Here is a 6,699-nt window from a genome sequence, read left to right on the forward strand (position 1 = left end):
TGACAAAACTGAAAAATGTAAATTTCCAATTTCAACCAAACATGCTAGAAATGCTCCAATTGAGCTAATTAGCTTATTGTGAGAATATTACAAACGTCTGACAAACATGATAAATATAAATTTCCAATTTCAACCAAACATGCTAGAAATGCTCAAATTGAGCTAATTAGCTTATTGTGAGAATATTACAAACGTCTGACAAACATGATAAATATAAATTTCCAATTTCAACCAAACATGCTAGAAATGCTCTAATTGAGCTAATTAGCTTATTGTGAGAATATTACAAACGTCTGACAAAACTGAAAAATGTGAATTTCCAATTTCAACCAAACATGCTAGAAATGCTCAAATTGCGCAAATAAGCCTACTGTAGGAATTTTACAAACGTCTGACAAAACTGAAAAATGTAAATTTCCAATTTCAACCAAATATGCTAGAAATGCTCCAATTGAGCTAATTAGCTTATTGTAAGAATATTACAAACGTCTGACAAAACTGAAAAATGTAAATTTCCAATTTCAACCAAACATGCTAGAAATGCTCCAATTGAGCTAATTAGCTTATTGTGAGAATATTGCAATTGTCTGACAAAAGTGAAAAATGTAAATTTCCAATTCCAACCAAACATGCTAGAAATGCTTCAATTGAGCTAATTAGCTTATTGTGAGAATATTAAAAACGTCTGACAAAAGTGAAAAATGTAAATTTCCAATTTCAACCAAACATGCTAGAAATGCTCCAATTGAGCTAATTAGCTTATTGTGAGAATATTGCAATTGTCTGACAAAAGTGAAAAATGTAAATTTCCAATTTCAACCAAACATGCTAGAAATGCTCCAATTGAGCTAATTAGCTTATTGTGAGAATATTACAAACGTCTGACAAAAGTGAAAAATGTAAATTTCCAATTTCAACCAAACATGCTAGAAATGCTCCAATTGAGCTAATTAGCTTATTGTGAGAATATTGCAATTGTCTGACAAAAGTGAAAAATGTAAATTTCCAATTTCAACCAAACATGCTAGAAATGCTCCAATTGAGCTAATTAGCTTATTGTGAGAATATTACAAACGTCTGACAAAAGTGAAAAATGTAAATTTCCAATTTCAACCAAACATGCTAGAAATGCTCCAATTGAGCTAATTAGCTAATTGTGAGAATATTGCAATTGTTTGACAAAAGTGAAAAAGGTAAATTTCCAATTTCAACCAAACATGCTAGAAATGCTCCAATTGAGCTAATTAGCTTATTGTGAGAATATTAAAAACGTCTGACAAAACTGAAAAATGTAATTTTCCAATTTCAACCAAACATGCTAGAAATGCTCCAATTGAGCTAATTAGCTTATTGTGAGAATATTACAAATGTCTGACAAAACTGAAAAATGTAAATTTCCAATTTCAACCAAACATGCTAGAAATGCTCCAATTGAGCTAATTAGCTTATTGTGAGAATATTACAAACGTCTGACAAACATGATAAATATAAATTTCCAATTTCAACCAAACATGCTAGAAATGCTCTAATTGAGCTAATTAGCTTATTGTGGGAATATTACAAACGTCTGACAAAACTAAAAAATGTAAATTTCCAATTTCAACCAAACATGCTAGAAATGCTCAAATTGCGCAAATAAGCCTACTGTAGGAATTTTACAAACGTCTGACAAAACTGAAAAATGTAAATTTCCAATTTCAACCAAACATGCTAGAAATGCTCCAATTGAGCTAATTAGCTTATTGTGAGAATATTGCAATTGTCTGACAAAAGTGAAAAATGTAAATTTCCAATTTCAACCACACATGCTAGAAATGCTCTAATTGAGCTAATTAGCTTATTGTGAGAATATTACAAACGTCTGACAAAACTGAAAAATGTGAATTTCCAATTTCAACCAAACATGCTAGAAATGCTCAAATTGCGCAAATAAGCCTACTGTAGGAATTTTACAAACGTCTGACAAAACTGAAAAATGTAAATTTATAATTTCAACCAAATATGCTAGAAATGCTCCAATTGAGCTAATTAGCTTATTGTGAGAATATTACAAACGTCTGACAAAACTGAAAAATGTAAATTTCCAATTTCAACCAAACATGCTAGAAATGCTCCAATTGAGCTAATTAGCTTATTGTGAGAATATTGCAATTGTCTGACAAAAGTGAAAAATGTAAATTTCCAATTTCAACCAAACATGCTAGAAATGCTTCAATTGAGCTAATTAGCTTATTGTGAGAATATTAAAAACGTCTGACAAAACTGAAAAATGTAAATTTCCAATTTCAACCAAACATGCTAGAAATGCTCCAATTGAGCTAATTAGCTTATTGTGAGAATATTACAAACGTCTGACAAAAGTGAAAAATGTAAATTTCCAATTTCAACCAAACATGCTAGAAATGCTCCAATTGAGCTAATTAGCTTATTGTGAGAATATTGCAATTGTCTGACAAAAGTGAAAAATGTAAATTTCCAATTTCAACCAAACATGCTAGAAATGCTCCAATTGAGCTAATTAGCTTATTGTGAGAATATTACAAACGTCTGACAAAAGTGAAAAATGTAAATTTCCAATTTCAGCCAAACATGCTAGAAATGCTCCAATTGAGCTAATTAGCTAATTGTGAGAATATTGCAATTGTTTGACAAAAGTGAAAAAGGTAAATTTCCAATTTCAACCAAACATGCTAGAAATGCTCCAATTGAGCTAATTAGCTTATTGTGAGAATATTACAAACGTCTGACAAACATGATAAATATAAATTTCCAATTTCAACCAAACATGCTAGAAATGCTCTAATTGAGCTAATTAGCTTATTGTGAGAATATTACAAACGTCTGACAAAACTGAAAAATGTGAATTTCCAATTTCAACCAAACATGCTAGAAATGCTCAAATTGCGCAAATAAGCCTACTGTAGGAATTTTACAAACGTCTGACAAAACTGAAAAATGTAAATTTCCAATTTCAACCAAATATGCTAGAAATGCTCCAATTGAGCTAATTAGCTTATTGTGAGAATATTACAAACGTCTGACAAAACTGAAAAATGTAAATTTCCAATTTCAACCAAACATGCTAGAAATGCTCCAATTGAGCTAATTAGCTTATTGTGAGAATATTGCAATTGTCTGACAAAAGTGAAAAATGTAAATTTCCAATTTCAACCAAACATGCTAGAAATGCTTCAATTGAGCTAATTAGCTTATTGTGAGAATATTAAAAACGTCTGACAAAACTGAAAAATGTAAATTTCCAATTTCAACCAAACATGCTAGAAATGCTCCAATTGAGCTAATTAGCTTATTGTGAGAATATTACAAACGTCTGACAAAAGTGAAAAATGTAAATTTCCAATTTCAACCAAACATGCTAGAAATGCTCCAATTGAGCTAATTAGCTTATTGTGAGAATATTGCAATTGTCTGACAAAAGTGAAAAATGTAAATTTCCAATTTCAACCAAACATGCTAGAAATGCTCCAATTGAGCTAATTAGCTTATTGTGAGAATATTACAAACGTCTGACAAAAGTGAAAAATGTAAATTTCCAATTTCAACCAAACATGCTAGAAATGCTCCAATTGAGCTAATTAGCTAATTGTGAGAATATTGCAATTGTTTGACAAAAGTGAAAAAGGTAAATTTCCAATTTCAACCAAACATGCTAGAAATGCTCCAATTGAGCTAATTAGCTTATTGTGAGAATATTAAAAACGTCTGACAAAACTGAAAAATGTAATTTTCCAATTTCAACCAAACATGCTAGAAATGCTCCAATTGAGCTAATTAGCTTATTGTGAGAATATTACAAACGTCTGACAAAACTGAAAAATGTAAATTTCCAATTTCAACCAAACATGCTAGAAATGCTCCAATTGAGCCAATTAGCTTATTGTGAAAATATTACAAACGTCTGACAAACATGATAAATGTAAATTTCCAATTTCAACCAAACATGCTAGTTATGCTCTAATTGAGCTAATTAGCTTATTGTGAGAATATTACAAACGTCTGACAAAAGTGAAAAATGTAAATTTCCAATTTCAACCAAACATGCTAGAAATGCTCCAATTGAGCTAATTAGCTTATTGTGAGAATATTACAAACGTTTGACAACACTGAAAAATTCAAATTTCCTATTTCAACCAAACATGCTAGAAATGCTCCAATTGAGCTAATTAGCTTATTGTGAGAATATTGCAATTGTCTGACAAAAGTGATAAATGTAAATTTCCAATTTCAACCAAACATGCTAGAAATGCTCCAATTGAGCTAATTAGCTTATTGTGAGAATATTACAAACGTCTGACAAAAGTGAAAAATGTAAATTTCCAATTTCAACCAAACATGCTAGAAATGCTCCAATTGAGCTAATTAGCTTATTGTGAGAATATTACAAACGTCTGACAAACATGATAAATATAAATTTCCAATTTCAACCAAACATGCTAGAAATGCTCCAATTGAGCTAATTAGCTTATTGTGAGAATATTACAAACGTCTGACAAAAGTGAAAAATGTAAATTTCCAATTTCAACCAAACATGCTAGAAATGCTCCAATTGAGCTAATTAGCTAATTGTGAGAATATTGCAATTGTTTGACAAAAGTGAAAAAGGTAAATTTCCAATTTCAACCAAACATGCTAGAAATGCTCCAATTGAGCTAATTAGCTTATTGTGAGAATATTAAAAACGTCTGACAAAACTGAAAAATGTAATTTTCCAATTTCAACCAAACATGCTAGAAATGCTCCAATTGAGCTAATTAGCTTATTGTGAGAATATTACAAACGTCTGACAAAACTGAAAAATGTAAATTTCCAATTTCAACCAAACATGCTAGAAATGCTCCAATTGAGCTAATTAGCTTATTGTGAGAATATTACAAACGTCTGACAAACATGATAAATATAAATTTCCAATTTCAACCAAACATGCTAGAAATGCTCTAATTGAGCTAATTAGCTTATTGTGAGAATATTACAAACGTCTGACAAAACTAAAAAATGTAAATTTCCAATTTCAACCAAACATGCTAGAAATGCTCAAATTGCGCAAATAAGCCTACTGTAGGAATTTTACAAACGTCTGACAAAACTGAAAAATGTAAATTTCCAATTTCAACCAAACATGCTAGAAATGCTCCAATTGAGCTAATTAGCTTATTGTGAGAATATTGCAATTGTCTGACAAAAGTGAAAAATGTAAATTTCCAATTTCAACCACACATGCTAGAAATGCTCTAATTGAGCTAATTAGCTTATTGTGAGAATATTACAAACGTCTGACAAAACTGAAAAATGTGAACTTCCAATTTCAACCAAACATGCTAGAAATGCTCAAATTGCGCAAATAAGCCTACTGTAGGAATTTTACAAACGTCTGACAAAACTGAAAAATGTAAATTTCCAATTTCAACCAAATATGCTAGAAATGCTCCAATTGAGCTAATTAGCTTATTGTGAGAATATTACAAACGTCTGACAAAACTGAAAAATGTAAATTTCCAATTTCAACCAAACGTGCTAGAAATGCTCCAATTGAGCTAATTAGCTTATTGTGAGAATATTGCAATTGTCTGACAAAAGTGAAAAATGTAAATTTCCAATTTCAACCAAACATGCTAGAAATGCTTCAATTGAGCTAATTAGCTTATTGTGAGAATATTAAAAACGTCTGACAAAAGTGAAAAATGTAAATTTCCAATTTCAACCAAACATGCTAGAAATGCTTCAATTGAGCTAATTAGCTTATTGTGAGAATATTGCAATTGTCTGACAAAAGTGAAAAATGTAAATTTCCAATTTCAACCAAACATGCTAGAAATGCTCCAATTGAGCTAATTAGCTTATTGTGAGAACATTACAAACGTCTGACAAAAGTGAAAAATGTAAATTTCCAATTTCAACCAAACATGCTAGAAATGCTCCAATTGAGCTAATTAGCTAATTGTGAGAATATTGCAATTGTTTGACAAAAGTGAAAAAGGTAAATTTCCAATTTCAACCAAACATGCTAGAAATGCTCCAATTGAGCTAATTAGCTTATTGTGAGAATATTAAAAACGTCTGACAAAACTGAAAAATGTAATTTTCCAATTTCAACCAAACATGCTAGAAATGCTCCAATTGAGCTAATTAGCTTATTGTGAGAATATTACAAACGTCTGACAAAACTGAAAAATGTAAATTTCCAATTTCAACCAAACATGCTAGAAATGCTCCAATTGAGCTAATTAGCTTATTGTGAGAATATTACAAACGTCTGACAAACATGATAAATATAAATTTCCAATTTCAACCAAACATGCTAGAAATGCTCAAATTGAGCTAATTAGCTTATTGTGAGAATATTACAAACGTCTGACAAACATGATAAATATAAATTTCCAATTTCAACCAAACATGCTAGAAATGCTCTAATTGAGCTAATTAGCTTATTGTGAGAATATTACAAACGTCTGACAAAACTGAAAAATGTGAATTTCCAATTTCAACCAAACATGCTAGAAATGCTCAAATTGCGCAAATAAGCCTACTGTAGGAATTTTACAAACGTCTGACAAAACTGAAAAATGTAAATTTCCAATTTCAACCAAATATGCTAGAAATGCTCCAATTGAGCTAATTAGCTTATTGTAAGAATATTACAAACGTCTGACAAAACTGAAAAATGTAAATTTCCAATTTCAA

This window comes from Watersipora subatra, unplaced genomic scaffold, assembly GCF_963576615.1.
Source record: "Watersipora subatra unplaced genomic scaffold, tzWatSuba1.1 SCAFFOLD_72, whole genome shotgun sequence".
NCBI lineage: Eukaryota > Metazoa > Bryozoa > Gymnolaemata > Cheilostomatida > Watersiporidae > Watersipora > Watersipora subatra.